Raw genomic sequence first — 20830 nt, 5'->3', positions numbered from 1 at the left:
GTATTATCTCTGATTTTAGAATAGTAAAAAGGTAAAGAAAATAATGCAGAAAAAAATTATGAATAGGATTCCAGGCTGAGTCTTGTGTCCAACAAGTATTGGTGCTCAAGGAAAAAGTAAGAATTATAAAGAGAACATTAGGATTTGCCTTGAAAAGTTGTGACAAGGATTCATCTGGTAAAGATTCCTCCTTTGGGCATGAATTTGGTAAGAACAAAGTTGTGTAGTTACTTAATTAAGTTGAGCTTAATTTCCTTCAGGACCATGGTAGTTTAGAGGAGTGTATGCCATGGAAGTGTTGGAAAAAATGTTTGTGTGTTTGTTCTGTATATGTGTTTGAAGTAAATATGTTTTTGAAAAACAAATCCATATGAGGTGTGGAATCAAAGTGTTAGTTGTTGCCCTCCTAACATTAAATGGAAATATAGTCAAGGAAGGGCTTGAGTAGATGGCAGTAGAAATAAAAGACACCCCCCAACAAACCAGTCAGGGTACCCGAGAAACATGAAGGGGAAGCATAGCAGGCCAGTCTCTGGGAGAGAGGTCTAGGCACTTCTTGCTAATCATGCACATACAAACATCACAGCATTTTTTATTTGTCCATAAAGAATAGTAAACAATGTCCAATGACAGTAGATGGAGATTGTTTCCTCAGTGCACCTATTCTAAGTTCTTTCCAAATTTCACTCAGTATTCAGGTAAAAATGGTATATATGATCTTTCATAGTTTGCTAAAGGAGATGGATAAGAGGACTGAAATCGCAGCTTGGAGAGCTTCATCTAGGGTTTCTCAAACCAATAAAGGAATATCTACCTGAGTTTTCAGCTCTGTGATGTGATGTGCACAGAACAGCTTTGGAGGAATTGTATTTCTTATCAATGAATTTACTTGGATATGGTACAATGAGTTTCAAGAAGAGTGGATACATTTCATTAAAACATTCCTGGAGGAAGAGATTAACAGACTACCCTACTAAATAACCATATATTCGTATGGAAGAGGAAGATTTTAATCTGTCATTAGGAATGAACCTTAGCAATATTTCAGAAGGATGTCCTTTGGCCTAAGAGCAGGGAGAGCAAATCCCTTTATGGTGAACTCAAAAGAACTTAGTTATTTTCTAGGGAATTTTTTCCTCTTCAATGTTATTTCAAATAAAGGGATGATTCAGAGAAAGATGGAAATATATACATACTCCCTTGCATTATTGGAAAGGTGGGAAATATGTGGAAGTTTCTATATATGTTGTTAGATATAGACATAATGTTAGGTGGTTTGATTGAACTGTTATTTCTTTTTTCTTTTTTAATAAGAGATTGTATACTCTTTGTGTAGGTATGTGTTCCTGTTTTAATTTTTGACAATTTGTGGGATATCAGAAATGATTGATTTAAAATGAAATGGTGGGATAGAGCACCAGCCCTGGATTCAGGAGGACCTGAGTTCAAATCCGGCCTCAGACACTTAACACTTACTAGCTGTGTGACCCTGGGCAAGCCATTTAACCCCAATTGCTTCACCAAAAAAGAAAATGGCAGCAGTGCAACTAAAAATAAGAGGGATACACACTTTTTGTGTATAAGGATTTTTATTTTGTTATATGGATATTTTGGTATAAGCAATTTTATTCTGAATGTTGCTGAGTCATAAATCTCTTAGAAACATGTTATTTTTTTTAAATAGCAGTATTTGTAATAGCTAATGATCACATGACAATAGCCACTATTCATATAGCACCTTGAGGTTTGAATAAGCACTGTATAAGTTATTTCATTTTGTCCTCACAATAGCCTTACTAATGTCATGGAATTGATGAGGAAATTATAACTAAAAATAGTTGTGTGACTTGATACAGCTAGGAAGTGACTAATATAAGCTTTGGGTCTTTCTATCAGTCCAGGACATGATCCTCTGATACACCTGAATGCTGCTAAGTCTTGTGATTTGTTTGGATCAAGTTTGATTTCTGAATCTAATTCAGATCAGTGGCCAAGTCACCTTTAAAACTAAGGCAAATCCCTAACTCCATAAGTTATTGATTTATAAGTCTTTTTTTAATGCTCCCATAAAAATAACATTGATATATTCAAATAGAAGAAGGGTACAGTTTATATCATTATTAGCATTATTGTAGTCAAATGAATTTTAAAGTTTCCACACCCACAAGTCAATGCTGGGTGTCTTCCATGACTTCTTGTAAATTTGAATTCCTTTCAATAAACATTTATTAAAGGCAAATGATAGGCAAGGCACTGCACTAGGGACTATGGATACAAAGATATGCAGATTTCATATTATCACCAAATCACAGAATTTGAGAGATGGAGGATAATTGTAGTTACTATTTTGTCCTAGCAAAGAATCCATTCTCCTGTACAGATGATAAGTTTCTATCCCTTGTTTCATTGAAGATGTCTAAAGAGATCAAACCCCAAATTCCAGAAGAGTCCTTCTCTACTTATGGATGGCCCTAATTTTTAGGACTGTGTTTGGTTTTCCTACTTGATATCATAACTTTATTTGCCTGTTTGGGAACTCTATACACTTCTCCAGATATACACAGTAGAGGCAGAGAGAATATCTTTAATTGTTCTTTCACGTAACAGTCTTTGCAATATTTGACAATAGCTATCATGTCCCTTCTGAATCTTCTCCAGTGTAAAGAAGTCCTTCATATAATCCTTAAATGGCATGCACTCAAGGTCCTTTACCATCCTTGCTGCCTTTCTTCGAACAAACAGTTGCCAGCTTAGTAATGTCCTTTCTATACTGTGTGGTGCCCAGAAACGAAAGTTACCATCTGCCAATAACTCAAAATTAAGCATATATACCAGCAATGTATTCTATTGAGACCAAATACCAATTTGCATTCTATTTGATAACTGTTTCTCAGATTGGGACAACAAAAGTGAATTTCAAAATGTCCTTAGCAACTGCTTGGTACCCCATCAATGCCTGATATAATTTCTATATTTTAGTCACCCCACTTTCAATAGAATCATAGAATCAGAAGTGATAGGCTCCTAAGAAGTCACTTAGTACATTTTCCAGAAAAGGAAATGGATGATCATGGCTTTTAGGGGAGAAGGGAAAGGATTCCTGTCAATGTACCATAGCCAGCCAAGTGGCAAAGGCTTGGCTTTGAACTCAGGCCCTCACACTAGAAATCCTGTGGGTTGTTTTTTGTTTATTTGTTTCCATGCTACTATGTTACTTGTTTCTTTCTACAGAGGTGTCCCATCTACAGAGGGCCATTTTGGCTCCTGATTCAGTTTGGCATTTACTCTCGAGTTAGCTTTTTAATGATAAATCCATTGAAGCAGAATGAAATAAATGGTGAGGCCTCTGCCAGGGTGATTATTGTTCAGTATGAGCTCAGAGAGGACCTTGATATCTTTCTACTTCCTATTTTCATTAGTTATACTCAACTAGGTACTAAACTAGATTCAACCCACTGAAATATAAATTGGCATTGTATAGCACTTTCAACCATCTTAATTTATCACCCTGGGCAAAACCTATATCACTCTCCCTTAATTATGTGTCTACATCTCTTATTGTTGTTTTTTCTGATAGATATACATATATACATACATATATATGCATATACTTATAAATACTGAAATTATGTCTCATGTCCTTTCAGCTCTAAATTTAGGATCCTACTACCTTTTTATCTTTAATAGTATATTATTTTTCAATTACATGTAAAGATAGTTTTCAACATTCAGAAGATTTTGACCACAACCTCCTATAAATGTGACACAGGAAGTCCACCCAAGGTATTAGAGATTTTGGACTTTGTGCAGATATCAAAAGAACACCAATAAAAAAATAACCCATGGTAATTATTTGAGGGTATCATGATGGCTTTGGTATTTTCTTTTATCCTTATTTTCTTTTTGTTTTGATCCTATAGGTAAGGGCAAAGATAGCAGAAAATTGGAACTTTTCTTGTTTGGGTATTCTACCAAATATTCTGTCCTTGAAGTCAAGTCAAAAGCATGTAGTAAGGGTCTACTCTATGTCAGGTTTGATACTAAAGCCTGAAAGTCAGAGTTATCTTTGAAGCAACTGTTTGTCTCTTTCACAGGTGACAACATAACCATAGAATGATCCTGTTAAAAGATGCCAAGATCCTAAAGAAATGTAAGTTCCGGGAATATTGAACAAATATAATTTTGAAACAAATCTTAGAATTATAATACAATTATTATATAATAGCATTGATAGATCTAAAACTTTTGGACACAGTTACTAATTATTTTAATCTAGATTTTTACAAGAGATGATAACAATGATTACACTGGAACATTTGCAATTAAATATTTCAATGGTTAAGTTACTTTATAAATACATTATCATGTTAATGAAGGCAATTTAAAAAATGCTTTGTCATTTAGATTGAAAAAAAGAAGCAATATGGTACAATGGGACATAGCTCACCTTGAGATCAGAAAGATTTGAATTCAAGTTCTCATTGTGAACATTAACTGTCAGACCATCAACAAAGTTTCAAACTCCTGATACCACCAGAAAATATGAAGACTAGAAGTTATACTTAATTTATAGATCTTCTTGATAAAGCTTTGATAACAGAGTTGTGTAATAATAATACTTAGTAATAATAATACATTATTTACTCACCTTCACAACTTGTTGAGGAATTAACATTAAGGATCACTGGAAGAAGATGGTGACTTCTCTGAGATCTATTTGTGTCTGAATTTCACAAAACCTAAAGATAAGAAGAACCAAACAATAATAAGTTAAGACCTGAAATACCAAGGTGGAAGGAACAATGGAAATCAACTAAGGTATCCCCCTCATGTGGATAACTGAATTATTAGATTAAGGTTTAAACTATTTGTGGATGTCATACAGAATTTTGTACTTCCTTTTATCTTTATTCTTTTTGTTTTCAGTCTCTAAGTGTGCTATATGAATTATCAGGGGGAAGCCTGTCTCTGTTCTAAGTTATTGAGGAATTTACCTGGGTTTTCTAATATATTGCTACTTATAAATTAGAGGCTATTACACCAGTTTTGTCAGCAAGCATTTATTATTAAGTCATATTAAATGTTAGTAAAGAGTTGACCACATTTAAGGAAAGCTGAAAGCCCCCAGCACCATAGAGAAAGAGAGATTGAGCACATGCCTGCAAAGTAGAGTTCAGAAGCCCTCCATTACCTAGATAGAGAAAATCCCAGCAAGGGGGGTGGAGAGAGAACCCTTGGCTGGTTCACCCAGGGTACCAGGGCAAGAGAACATAAGCCTCCTGCAGACCAGAGGAGAGTTGGCTCTTATAAATTGCTCAAAGCTAATTGAAAAGCATCATTCAGTTCTATTGGTTTATGAGACCTGAGGGTGATCCATATTAGGTGCTAAGGTCAGGGTCCAGTAAAATACAGACCCTCTGAGGGCAAAAGCTTTCAGGTAGGTGTGATTCCCATTATCTCTACTGCGAGTCTTATCTCTAATGCACCTTTGGGACAGACTCTGAGAAACTAACCAGAGTTCCAGAGTCAGGGAAGGGTCACTACGTCTCCCCCAAAACCCATTATTAATAATTATTTTCTTACAATAAGGAAGGGTAAAGTAGAAGAAAGTAGACCTTGTCTCACTTGAGTATTCTACTGTGGATTCTGTCCCTATAATCCTAAAAACATCATAGCCTGAGAACAGGTCACATTGATTACATGACAAAGGGGTAGCAATATTTTGAAGAGAAATTTGACTTTTTTCAGTTCCCTATTTAAATTTCCCCCCACTATTCAAACAAAGGTTTCTTTGAGGAGATGACTTTTCAAGTGTATCTGCATCTCCATAACTTAGTGCAGTGCCAAGCATACAGTACACACAAAATAAATACTTGTTGACTTGTTGATCTGAGGGACACACTAATAGTTGGGTCTATCAAAAAATGGTAGTATGTAAAACATAGAGGTTGAGCTAAATCTTGAAGAAAATCAGGGATTCTAAGACTTAGACATGAGCTTGGGAGTCAAGGTCTATGCTGAAAAGAAACAAAGAAAAATCTCAATAATTGGAGTCATTAAAATATTGTAAGAATTTCTTTTGGGAGATAAGATTATTAGGAAAGGATTGGATAACAAGTTTTTGAGTATTTTGTAGAGGACATTCTTGACTAGATTTGTGCTAAATTAGCCTTATACACTTTCAGTCTTTCTTCACAGCACTGCCCTTAATTCACACTGTGATATTCTAATACCGTTCCACTTTTAGTTCTTCACCCATGGCATTTTAAGCAATGGGAATAGACAGTGCAAAGGTATAGGGGTGGAAGATGGGATGTCATTGGTTCAGAAAAATAAATTGGCTGGTATGGCTATCACAAAAGAACCTGGAGGGAATAATGTATAAGAATAGAAAGGAAAGAAGAGACTAATCCAATACATATTTTGTTTGTTTGGTTGGTGTGTGTGTGTGTGTGTGTGTGTGTGTGTGTGTGTGTGCGCGTGTGTATGCGCGTGTGTATGTGTGTGTGAGGTAATTGGGGTCAAGTGACTTGCCTAGGGTCACACAGTTAGTTTTAAGTGTCTAAGGCCGGATCTGAACTCAGGTCCTCCTGACTCCAGGGCTGGTGCTCCATCCACTGCGCCACCTAGCTGCCCCTAATCCAATACATATTTTAACAAAGCACCAGGTACAAAATGCTCAACAAATAGCCATCCAGGCTTTGCTTGAAACTGACTCTCCTAGGCAACTCATTCAAATTTTGAACAGAACTGATCATGAAGTGTTGTTGTTTTTTGTTTTGCCCTTGATACTGAGCCTAAATTTCTATCTTTGCAATGTCAACACATTGTTCTTAATTCTTTCTTCTGGGACTAAACAGAACAAAAAAGCATAAGGCCCTTTCATTTGAAATCCCTTAAATTACTTGAAGAAATCTCTCATGGCCCCTTTGTGCCTTCTCTTCCCAAGACTAGGCATCTGAAAAAAAGACCAGTAATCTGAATTTTCTTCAATTGTTCCTCACCTGGCATAATTACAAGGACTTTCATCAGCCCAGTGGGCCTTGTCTTGATTCCCTCCAGTTTATTAGAGTTCTTCAAAAGATGCAGCACCCAGAACTGCAGGCAATACTGCAGTTTTGATCTGAACAGAGCAGATAACAAATTGATTATTACCTCCTTGATACTGGAAACTAGGCCTCTCTTCATGTTATTTAAGGTTTCATGAGTGTATTTTTCAGCTCACATCTCAACTGTTGACACATTTTGACTTGGAAATCTCCTAAAACCTGTCCATATAGTTAAGATGAAAATTCAAGGGGCAGCTAGATGGTGTAGTGGATAGAGCACCAGCCCTGGAGTCAGGAGTACCTGAGTTCAAATCCAGCCTCAGATACTTAACACTTACTAGCTGTGTGACCCCAGGCAAGTCACTTAACCCCAATTGTGTCACGGAAAAAAAAAAAAAAAGATGAAAATTCAACTATTTATGCTTTCACCATTTTGTACATGGGGGTTACATATTTTGAACCTGTTAGAATATATGTTTTTTCACAGAAAATTTCATGTATTAAGATTTTCCTTATATTTATATTCCTCCAAACTATCTTTGCATCATGACACAGCATTCTAATATGTCATTTAATCCTCCTAGCTTTGAGTATTTTTCAGTTTGATAAGCTTACCATACATGCCTTTATACAAGTGATCAAAGCACAAAAAAAGTGAAAAACTCTGAAATTTGAAACATTTCCTGGAACCTCCTGCAAAACTGACATTAAACTAGTAATAACTCCAAAAGTGTAACGTACTGAATTAATGAATTGATTGATTCAGTAGCTCTCAAGGTCTGGTCCTGATTTGTTGGGGGCCTGGTCTCTTTTGGCATGACCTATGATGAACTGTGCTCCATTCTTACCCAGGTCTGAATGATCTTTCCCGCCAATCTTTTAAGTTGCCTTTAGCTAGAAAATCATTTCACCCTGTCATGTTGCGGGTGCTGCAGCTCTAGGAACTGTTTTATAGTATCGTTTAAAGGTATTTGGAGTGATTTGGGGGAAAGTTCACATAAGTCACTGCCTTTTTTCCACCATTAGGGCTCCACCTCAGAGACCTTTCTGAGGGGAAAGGGATGGTCATTAGCACTCATGGTGCTACCTTCATAAGTTATCTCACAGCCAAGAGATGTAGGGGCCCAGCTCCAGCTCCATTTAGAATCATCTTGCTAGAGCATGTAGCCCACCCACTTGTTATTAGACTGTCTACTCATCTATCACTAGAGAAGTATCCTGGAGTCACTACTGAGAGGGTAATGGAGTGATCAAGCATTACTGGAAAATCAACCATTGCTTCTTCAGATGTTACAAGTGATCCTTAATTACGAATCCTGATTCCCTTTTTTCAGTCCTCATTCTCTTTGATATTTTTGTACTTTTTTGAAAATCACTGCCCAGCCTTTCTTCCTGGATACTTTCTCCTCCTGTAGCTTTTTTTTTTTTTTTTGATGACACTTGGTTCTATTACCTCACTTTCCCCCTGCCTGACAGCGCTTTCTCAGTATGCATTAGGGGAATATCATCTGCCCAAGATCCCATTCTTTTCTCATTTTCTCTATTCTACCTTTATCTCTTCATGATGCCATTGAATCCTTTGGACTTTGAACATTAGCTCCACTCATTGAGGACCAGATTGTAATCTACAAAGGATACAAGTGTACTTTGGGTTTTATTTCTGGCACTATTCAAGGAAAGGTATCAATTATTACAAGGAACGAACATTGATTCATTAACTGTCATTCATGTTGCACTAACCTCATTTCCTTTGCTTGCTAATGTATTAGCTTACCTATATTTTAGCAAGACATCTGAAAATTCTTTCATTTTATTATGTTGAAATGATGGGGAGATATAAGAACAAGTAGTAATTTTTGAAACTGGATAGATTAACTAAAAAATATTCATCTAGCCCATGCACTTGGATGATTATAATAACTCCCAATGAAACTTGGCTGAGGCCTCTAATTCACTGGGCCCCAATTAATTTTTTCTCAGGGGTTTAGATGTTCTTTGTAGTTGCTTTAAGCTCTTGGGACTTAACTGGTTTGATATTAGATATATGACCCTAAAGGAGTGAATATATATCTTTAATCATTCTAAACCCCTTTCCTGTGCAAGTTCACTAGTAAATCAATAATGTTTCACACTTAACATGAATACACAATTAAGTTTTACACACATTTAAGGACCCTGTAAAACAGGGGTCCTTAACCCCAGGTCCCTGAACAAAACATTGAATGCTATTGCAATAACTATATTTCAATATCATTGATTTCTTGTAATCCTTTGTATTTTACATTATTTTAAAAACAATATTCTGAAGAGCCCATAAGTTTCACCAGCCTACTAAATGTGAACCCCGACAAAGTCCCCCTAAAAGTTATAAACCCTGGTTTAACGTCTTTGATTAATTGAAACTTTAAATGGGAGCTGATTCAATGGTTAGAGGATCGAACAACTGATCAGAAGGAGATTACGTGGGTCTCTTTGCTAGCACTGAAATAGGACTTTGTGGCTTTTACCATACTCAGATCCAAGTCACAGTCCTGGGGAGCACTTCCAGAGCAAGGAGGAGCACTGAAACACCAGAGTTTGAGGCCACAGGGGAACAAGGACCCTCATCACAGTTTCAGGGGTGAAGAGAGTGTTTGTGGTCACTCACAGAGCAGAGTCCAGGCCAGTACTCTCTGGTTCTCTCTTGTGAGACAGTATGGTTTATTAGATATACCATGGAACTTGGAGTCAGGAGGACATAGTTTAAATGCTATCTCTGACACTTACTGGTTGTGGAACTTTGTGCAAGTCATTTATTTCTCTGACCATTTATTTCCTCACCTGTAAAATAGGTGTAATAATGTTGTATGACTTACCTAGAGAAATATTGCTGTTATAAGTCCATTAACACTTTGTTATAGATATTGTTATTATCATCATAGCATTATTATTTTTATTTTTAGTATTATAAATTAAAATCCACCATACCACATCCAAAACGTCCATACCTTAGAACTTCCTGCCATTAATTGAATTGATAACTAAAAAGTGAGATGTCTTTAAAATAAATTGATTACAGATTATTCCTTTGAACAGTTCTGCCCACTATCTATAGAGGTTTGAAGGATAGCTGCTCTTTTCTTTAATTCATGACATCAATTATCAAATGCATGGATGAAATTAAAATGAGTGAATAGTCATAGAATTCTTAATAACCCCACCAGATGAAAATGGTCCAAAAGCAGGGACTTTGAAAAGGTAACTTGAGTTTGAAGTATTCAGTTCACTTTATCATAACTGAACGTTCAGTGTCCACATCCTAGGAGGTAGCCTTAATTTGAAGGCTTAATCTAGTTCTGGTTAAGGTTTTAATAGCCAGCTATATTTGTCTTTCCACTTTCTAAAAATATCTCAAATTTCCTCATCAATTGGAAGTTTGACTAAATGTTTTCTCATATTGTTATACTATTAATAATAATAATTAATATATTAATAAAAATTTCAGAACCAACTACATTCCTGCTTTGCAGCAGGTACTTGAAATTTATTATAGAGTTAAATATTTTGATCCTCATCATACATATGAAGAAACTTGAGGCTTTATAAGGTAATATGCAGGATACCTAGATCTGGGATTTATGGCTAGAACAGACTTTAGTGTTCATTACTCATATTGCCTTAGCACTGAGCCCTGGAATTTATCCATCTACCACTTATCCTAGTCTTTGGGAATAGGAAAGTGATAAGGGTTTCATCTCCCTGATATGTACCCTGTTATTGGTTCCGTGAAAATGAAATTTGTAGCCAACCTGTAGAATTATCCCACAGGATTACAATAACTAAAATGTTACACTGGGAGAAAAGTAACCTCTGGGGGGAAAAAAAATCTAAAATCCTCTGAAACCCATTCTCAACACAGTTGCCAAAATAGTTTCCTTGAAGCATCTCTGTCCGTGGAAATGCCCTATCCAAGAAGTTGCATTCACTACCTTTAGCCTCTAAGACATCATACAAACACACCTGTTTGGCATGTAAAGATCTGTACAATCTTATTTTGAACTACCTTCCCTAGAAGATTACATGTATATTTTTTGCCTAAAAACTCTGCATTCAAATAATATTTCTTTAATCATTGTTCTCATTAACCTATTTTCCATTTCCCATCTCTGTGCCTTTGTACAAACCATCTGTCCTCAATGCAAAGAATATTCTTCTGCCTTGTAATATAAATACACACATAGGTATAGATCTGTAATGAGTACATATGTATGTACGTACATATATATGTGTACGTATATGTATTTCTGTGTACATGTTTTTATTACAATAGAAAGTAAGGTCCTTGATGGCAGGGAGAGTTAATTTTATAAGAACTAGCATAATGCCATATGAACAGTGCCTTCTTAATAAATCAATGCTTGTTGAAATGAAGTAGATTGAATTAAATTAAATCAGAAGTATGTTAGAGCCCATACTCAACACAATGAAATAAATTAAGGGCAAGAAAGCAAAGAGTGCTAATTGAGAATATAGAATCACCGGCTCAAAACTGGAAGGAACCATAGAAAACACCTGTTTCGACTTTCAAAGATAGAATATCCCAAGGCACCCACCACTTCTCATCAGAAATCCTACATTTGGAAGGGGATCAAGTTTCTAGTTATTTGTTGATGGTAATCTTATCATGATAGCATATCAGTGGAATTAATAATTATTAATAATCCTTCCCATTGAAAGAGCTTTTATTTTGAGTCTGGGGACCTCTGTTCAATTTTTGATTCTGCCATTTATTACATGTATAAATTTGAATGAATCACTTCCCTTTTCAAACCTCAGTTTTGTTTTTGTTCTTTTTTTTTTAATCTGTAAAATTAGGGAAATGAAGCACCTGACTTGAAGATTTCTCCAACTCTAATTCCTATCCTCATGTGACTTAAAGTTGCATTCTGCTTCTTTTATTAATTTCATGATCTTGAACAAGATATCATTTTAAATTACATGCAAAAATTTTTCTTGACATTCATTTAAAAAATTGAGTAGCAAATTTTCTCCCTCCATCCCTTGTAATTTCCTCAGGAAAACAAGCAATTTGATATAAATTATACATATGCAATAACGCCAAACACTTCTACAAATTAGTTAAATTACAGAAGAAAACACAGACCAAATATTTGAAAAACGATAAAGATTTCAAAATAAGTATGATCCGATATGCATTCAGACTCCATCAGTTATTTCTCTGGAGATGGATAGAACTTTTCATCATAAGACCTTCAAAGTTGTCTTAGATCATTGTATTGTTGGGAATAGCTAAGGCATTCACAGCTGATGATTTTACAAATTTGGCTATTACTTCATACAAGGTATGCATCAGTTCATGAAAGTCTTTGCAGATTTTTCTAAAAGCATCCTACTCATCATTTAGGACAGTGCAATAGTATTCCATTAAAATCATATTCCACCAATTTTTCAGACATTCCTCAATTTACAGGCATCCCCTTGATTTCTAATTCTTTGCCACCATAAAATGAATAGCTATAGTTTTGCACATATATGTCCTTTTCCTTTCTTTTTAATCTCTGTGATATAGGCCTAATATTGGTATTTCTGGATCAAAGGGTATAAAGAGTTTTGCTGCCCTTTAGGCAGAGTTGCAAATTGCTTTCCAAAATAGTTGAATCAGTTCACAACTCCAACAGTGCATTATTGTCCCAATCTGACATCTCCTCCAACATTTTCCTTTTCTGTCATATTAGTCAACCTGGTAAGTAATCGGTGGTGTCTTATGGTTCTTTTAATTTGAATTTTCTAACCTGTGGCATTTTTTCATATGACTAGATAGATAGAAAGACAGAGAGATAGATAGATTGATAGATGGATGGACAGATAGATGGATAGATAGATCCATCCATCTGCCAATATCCATCTATCTGTCCATCTATCTGTCTATCCATCTACCTATCTATCTATCTATCTATCTATCTGTCTGTCTGTCTGTCTATCTACCTATCCATCCATCCATCCATCCATCCATCCATCCATCCATCCATCCATCCATCCATCCATCCATCCATCCATCCATCCATCTATTGATCTATCTATCTATCTGAAAACTTCTTCTGAAAACTACCTTTTCATATAGTTTGACTATTTTCAATTGGGGAAAGAGAATATTATTTTAGATTTGACTCAGGTCTCTATACACATGAGAAATCTTTATCAGAGAAACTTGCTATAAAAAATTTCCCCTAGTTTTCTGCTAATCTTGGTTTTGTTGGTTTTGTCTGTGCAAAAAAAAAAATGTTAATTTCATGTAATCAAAATTACTCATTTTACTTCCCATAGTGATATCTCTTATTTAGTCTTAAATTCTTTCCTTATCCATAGATTTGGCAATTTCATGCTCCTCTAATTTGCTTAAGATATCACTCTTTATGTCTAAATCAAGTACACATTTTGACTTTATCTTGGTAGCTGGTGGGAGATACTGGTTTATATATAGTTTCTGTCAAACTGCTTTCCAGTTTTTCCAGCAATTTTTTTCAAATAGGGAGTTCCTTTTCCAAAAATTTGGGTTCTTGGTTTTACCAAATATTAGATTATTACTAAGATCATTTACTATTATTTATTATGTACTGAACCTATTCCACTGATCCACAACTCTATTATTTAGCCAGGATCACATTGTTCTGAAGATTGCTAATTTGTAATATAGCTTGAGATCTGGTACTATGATGCTACCCTCTTTCACATTTTTTCATTGATTCTTTTGATTTCCTTGGCCTTTTGTTATACCAGAAGAATTTGTCAATATTTTTTCTAGCTTTATGAAACAATGTTTTGGTAGTTTAATTGACAAGATATTTTTATGACCTATTCGTACAAAAATATTTATAACAGCCATTTTTGTGGTGGCTAAGAATTGGAAATCAAAGGAATGTCCATCAATTGGGGAATGGCTAAACAAACTATGGTATATGAAGGTGATGGAATATTATTGTGCTATAAGAAATGACAAGCAGTATGACTTTAGAAAGACCTAGAAAGGCATTTATGAAATGACATATTGCGAAATAAGCAGAACCAAGAGAACATTGTACACAGAGACAGCAATATTGTTTGATGAAGAACTGTGAATGACTTGATAATTCACAACAATACAATGATCCAAGATAATCCCAAAGGATAATTGATGAAACATACTATCCACCTCCAAAGAAAGAACTGATATTGATGGAACAGACTGAAGCATGTTATTTTTTCACTTTCATTTTTTTCCTTTTAATCAAGTTTCCTTGTACACAGTGACAAATATGGTAATATTTTGCATAATCATATATATATATATATATATATATATATATATATATATATATATATATATATATATATATATATATATATATATATATGAGATTGCTTGTTTCCTCAGGAAGAACAGAGGAGGGAAAGAAGGTTAAAAATTGGAACTCAAAAGTATAAATACAAATATGTATTATTAATATATATTTTTTTCTTGTAGATATATATGTCCCCCTCCCCACCCAGGGAGTGAGAGTTAAGTGACTTGCCCAGGGTCACACAGCTTGTAAGTGTCAAGTGTCTGAGGCCAGATTTGAACTCAGGTTCTCCTGAATCCAGGGATGGTTCTTTATCCACTGTGCCACCTAGCTGCCCCCTTATAGCTATATATTTAATGAAAAATGAAAGTGCTTGATTATATGATTAGATAAAATTCCTTCCAGCTGTAGATTTTGTCCTTTATTCCTTTTTCTGCTCATCCCCCTTGAAGCATGGCTGACTGTTGTGTGGTCTGCCTCTCAATGTTCCACTTCTCCATTGTGAAGGCTGAAGCTTTCCTGGCAGCCTCATTTCTAACTATTTAGTATATCCAGGTTGCAGAGTAGTATCTTGTCTCATTCCAGCTGCTTCACAGAACAGTCATGGTGCAGGTGCTAAATGAAGCTAGTACTTCCTAAAGAGTAGGCAGTGAAAACATGTATGTTCAATTGAATTGAATATAAGCTCCCAAAAGGCCCAGGTTGGTACTGGGCTGTGATGTAGTTGGTTTGGAGGAGCTACTCTCCCTGTAGTTTGAGTATTCATCTAGTGGCTAACTCTGGCCTAGGATGAGATTTTCTATGCTATTGGTTCCAAATGTTAGCAGGACTCCTGTTGCAGAAAATTTACTCTGCTTGTGCATCCTATTTGCTAATACTTCCTTTTCCTCAGCAGTCTTTACTTCCAGTGTCCCCTGAACTTCACAACTAAAGGTGATTGAGGCAATTCATAGGAAATAGCGATAATTAGGACCTAACCACAATGTACAACCATATAAGTTATATAGCATTGATTAATTGCTGGCTATTTTGTTCAAGGAACAGGGCAGGATTAGAACCACTAAATATATGTAGAAGTTCAGAGAGAAGTTCAACCAAGAACATGGGTCATGGGGATGATGGGTTAGAAGGAATTAATGATGTCTGAAACACAAGTTTAGTCATAACTCAAATAATGGCATCATTAATGTAGGCTAGTGAAATCACAAGATCTAGGAAACAGACAATGGTAGTTTGACACATGGGCAAGCAGCAATCAAAAAAGCATTCATTAAATGCTTATTATGCAGTTGTAGCAGCAGTGGCACAGTGCATAGTGTACTAAAATCAGAATTAGGAAGACATCATGATTTCAAATCCAGCCTAGGACACTTACTATGTGATCCTGGGCAAGTCATTTAACACTATTTGTCTCATATGTAAAATGAGCAAATGGCAAAAATGGTAAAAATGGTAAAAAATGGTAAAAAAAATGGTAAAAAATGGTAAAAAAAAATGGTAAAAAGGAAATGGCAAACCAGGCTATTACCTTTGCCAAGAAACCCTCAATATATTCTCACAGAGAGTTAGACACAACTGAAACAATTCAACAACAACAATAACAACAGCAGCAGCAGCAGCAGCAAACATACTTTTACCTAGGGACACAAATAGAAAATGAAAGGCATTCTCTGTCCTCAAACACCTTAGATTTTATTGGGAGGAGTGCAGTGTTCACAAAGCATTAAGTAAATAGATAAAAGTATTCTTAATGACAGCTTACATTTATGTATTCATTATTATTATTTTTTACTGGTTTTGTTATTTAATCAGAATAGATAGTTCCAGGGCAGCTGGTGGCACAGTGCTTACAGTACCAGCCCTGGAGTCAGGAGGACCTGAGTTCAAATCCTGACTCAGACACTTGAAACTTACTACCAGTATGACCCTAGGCAAGACACCTAACCCTAATTACCTTGCAAACAAAACAAAACAAAACAAAATACAGAATAGATAGATCCTTAGCTAATGTAGTCTTGCACATTCTCTGAAAACTAATCACCTTTTGATTATTTACTGGAGCACTAAGAAAGTGAGTAACTTGCTAAGGGTCACACAGCCAGTTTATGTCAGAGCAGTTACTGGGATCCACATCTTCCTGATTCTCAACCCAGGTCTCTAGTCACTATGCTATGCAATCTCTCTATTTAAATTTGTAGATTATATTTTTATTGATTGTTCAGTTTTTCATGTTTACAAGAAGAAAAATCCAATCTTCTTTGTACTGTCTAGAAAGAATTCTTTTTAGATGTTAATTCAGTGATTTATCTGTCATCAAAATAGCACTTTGCCTAATAGATAAGACTGACAAGCATGTGATGTTTACAGATCTTTGTGAAATTAGTTCACATTGGGTTTTTTTTTTTTTGGTTACTGAGGTAAAATATCTATATTTTAAGTTACATATCTTATACTTTTGATGCTTGTAGCTATGAATTTGGAACTGAAATTTATTTTGATGTATGAAGATTACTCCTTGGCAAAGCAATTTAAGATTCAAAAAGCTCTTTATAGAAATTATTGCTTTGACCATTGAAATAATGTTTTGAGATGAATGGAATTATCTTCATTTTATAGATTAGAAAACAAAAATTCAGGGAATCTGAATAACCTTCCCAAAACTTCCATCTTGTGAAAAGCATGATACATTATGTATATTGTATCACACTGTCTGTTTATGATCATTTGAAGGTGGAGAGAAATAGAACTGATAAATAAGGAGATAAGGAAAGGCTTCCTGTAGAACAGGAGTTCTTAACCTGAGTCCTGCAGACTACAAAGGAGTCCCTGAATAAGAGGGTTCATGAATTTAGAAGTGAACAAAACATCTATTTCTATTTTACCGAACCTTTGATTTTCTTTATAAAACTAAGTATTTTATTGTATGAATTTAAAGTAGTATTCTGAGAAGAATAACATGAGTTTCAAATATTGGTAAAGGGATCAATGACCAATGCCATAACAGATTGAAAAGCTGCTGAGTCTTGAAAAACTTTAGAGACTAAGAGGCAGAGTTGAAGGGGTGGCTTCTAGATATAAGCATTGTTTGTGCAAAGACATGGTAACAAGAGACAGAAGAAAAGATATGTAACATAATATATTGGCCAATTTGCACAGGGATCTGAGGCACAAGGAGAGTTGCTATTTAGAAAAGTTTGGCAATGTACACAAAAGCCGTGTAGTGACTAACTTTAAATGCCCCAATTAAGAGTTTGTATTTTATTAAAAGGTTATATAGATGGGAAGTATGACTACATATTTTATCAATTTTCTACTCTCAGTTATTTTCTTCTTTTGGACCTCTCGAAGGTTTGTACATCCTGTTTGAGTCACCCTCCTGTTTCACATGCATCTCTCCACAGGCTTAACTCTCATTGTTATCCATAGCAATGGCTAACTCAAAGTGGTACCGGGCAGTCTTCCATGTTCTCTCTTTAATTTAGATATTAACTTCAGGTATGAAAGCTTATAAAGTATTTATGCTAAATTATTCAACAAACTATGTTCCAGATTCCCTTATCTTTTATGGCAGTGATATTTTCAAATCACTCCTGCAGTCTTATCTCCCTAACCGGATCCATAATCCCTAATTAAAGTGTTCTCTTAAAATAGTCTCAACAACTTCCCACATAGCAGATGCCAGGATCAAGGCAGAGGGGGGAAGAACTAGGAGGGTTTTATTAAAAGAAGAGAAAGAAATTACTGGGTGTTTACCACTACTTCTGATCCAAGGGAATCCAACTAGAAAAAATAAAAAAAAAAAAAACACAAAAAAACAAGGAATTCATAAAACTGCCAGAGAACAAGAAATGTATTTGCTTTCTTTGACATCTATACTGAATGTTGTTCTTATATCCATGAAAGATAATATTTCAAGAGAGCCATATGAAAAATCAAAGGTAAACACAAACATTTCCTGAGGATAGGAATTGCGGTTGCAGCCAATTGTACAAAACTACAGCAATAACCCTTTTCAAATTTTATGTGATATTTCAATCTATGTTATGTTATGTGTTATGGTTCTAATCTATGCAATAAAAAGACAATATTGAAGTTATTTTATGCTATTAAATGATATACACTTAACATTTGTATAAATTCAAATATGTATATGTTGTTATTGTTGTTCAGTCATTTTGGTCATGTCCAATTATTTGTGATCTCATTTGGGGCTTTATTGGGAAAGATGCTGTACTGATTTATCTTTTCCTTTTCCAGATCATTTTTACAGAGGAGGAAACTGAAACAAAGTCTTAGTAACTTGCTCAGGGTTACAAAGTTGATAAGTGTTCAAGTGTTTTTAGCACTGTGCCACCTAGCTGCCTCTCTGTGTCTCTGTGTCTCTATCTCTGTGTCTGTCTCTGTATGTGTGTATGTATACATATGCATATATACGTGTGTATATGCAGTGTTTATGCATGTACACGTACACATAAAGACCTTGAGATTTACCTATTTATCTATATCAAGGGTTTTTAGTAGTTCTAGTAGATGTGAGAATTGGAGCACCACCACCCTGCTGAGAGGGACATTGTAAGAACCAGGGTGATGCACCCCCAAAAAAGAAAACATGTGACTAAGTGTCCAGAAGCTGTCTGGCATCCAGAAGTTACCGCCTGTAAGTCTTGTCTATCAATGCTATCAGGTAATTAGCTTGGAGCTATGTGTGAGGATGGCCCTGCTTCTTGTTTCACAGGGGTCTTCTGGGAGAAGCGGCTAACGATCTGGGTCTTTCTTGTTTGGAAACCAGGGGGTAGCAAGGGACACTCTTTCTGTCTTAGATAGCAAGATGAAGGCAGTTTTTTCCCCTATATCTCTTTGCTAACCCCTAATGTACTTTCATAAATGCTTAATGCCCATAGACTGGTGCTAAAGCTTCTAATTTAAGACAACCACGCATTAGATTTGAAACATCACATTAGAAATTTTAGGCTTCATAGATGGTGAACCATGAAGAGGAAAGCTGAACCCCGATTTTCTGATCTTCTAATTGGGTAAGAAAATTACTCCTATTTCCACATGTGACTGTCCCTTTAAATTTTCAATTGGGTTTCTCTTACCACCTAAGTACCTAAGTAATTTAGTACTTTTTAAGTACCCTTTTCTTAATTTTAGCCTCCTATTTCCAAGTGTCTCTCCCTTTACTTTTTCCAATGGATCAAAGCCTCTTGAATTTTAGCTTTCTGAGCTTTCTTTCCTGGTTATTCACTCAGGCCAGGATTGAAATCATGTTTAGACTTGGTCCTTATGAATTTGAATGTTCTATTCCTATTTTAATTTTTATTCTTACTTTTCTTTGTGTTATAGTGAGGAAATTTTTGAATTACAAAAAGGGGACTGATGATACTATAAAAATTAAGAACACTGAGAAAACTATGAATACCAGAACATACCACATAATACAGGGGTCTCCCTTAGAGAAAATAATTGCAGCATGGGACTCTCATAAGCTACTGATTCAGCCAGGCATGAAAAAAGCAAGGCTTATCAAACTGTGTTTTATGTGGCATAAAAAATATTTTAGCTTACTGGAAAACAAATGGTTAGAGAATTGATCTTTTGACCACTTAATATTGAAAACTCTACAAATGTTCCTGCACTTTGATTCCCCAAAAGATTTAACTTATTGGAACCTCTGTAATGTAGCAAGTACGGAATTGACCAAAAAGGGGGAAAAAGATGGGGAATCCAAGCCTCCTAAGCTTAGATGCAAGTCTGTCTCTCATGCTGAAATGTCAACCATGGAAATAAAAAAGGAAAAAAAGGAAGAAATTCACCTGTAGAGGAGACAGAGAGGATAAAAATTCTTCCACTTCAAGAGATCCCCACCCAAGATAAAAAGGGTATTGTAGTGAAGCTCAGGTGCTATACCTTTTGGCCCCAAATATTTAAGTTTATGGATACAAGAAATTCCTAAATTTGATGAGGCTCCCACAGCAGTTATCAGCCAGTGTAGGGCAATTTTCAGAGGATGTCAGCATGCTTAGCGTGATGTTAATGATCTCATGGGAAAAATATTATCCCCAGGAGCCAAGGTCACCTAGAATGAATTCCCTCTGCCTCCCTCCCCTCTACCTCTAATTAACTTTACTTGTTTACCTTCATTTTCCAACTTTCTTCCTTTCTAACAGTTGGAGACACCCATCCTAGACAGTGTTCTCAGGAATATAACCACAAAGTGGAGGAGAAATATAATCTGATAGTCATTAAGTCAATAAACACAGACAGACACAGATATATGTGTGTATAAACATATTTACTTACATGTATGGATTGTATACACATATTTATATGTCTAAATGGATAGATGCATCTATGTATATATGTATGTCTCTGTACATATATGTATGTATAAGTGTCTATCTCACACCAACTATATTCCAGGCACTGCTCTAAATATTGAAATCACTTAAAGAACTCCAT

The sequence above is a fragment of the Dromiciops gliroides genome, chromosome 2 (genome assembly GCF_019393635.1).
Source record: "Dromiciops gliroides isolate mDroGli1 chromosome 2, mDroGli1.pri, whole genome shotgun sequence".
In the NCBI taxonomy this organism is placed as follows: domain Eukaryota; kingdom Metazoa; phylum Chordata; class Mammalia; order Microbiotheria; family Microbiotheriidae; genus Dromiciops; species Dromiciops gliroides.
Note: the sequence above shows the minus strand (reverse complement) of the source record.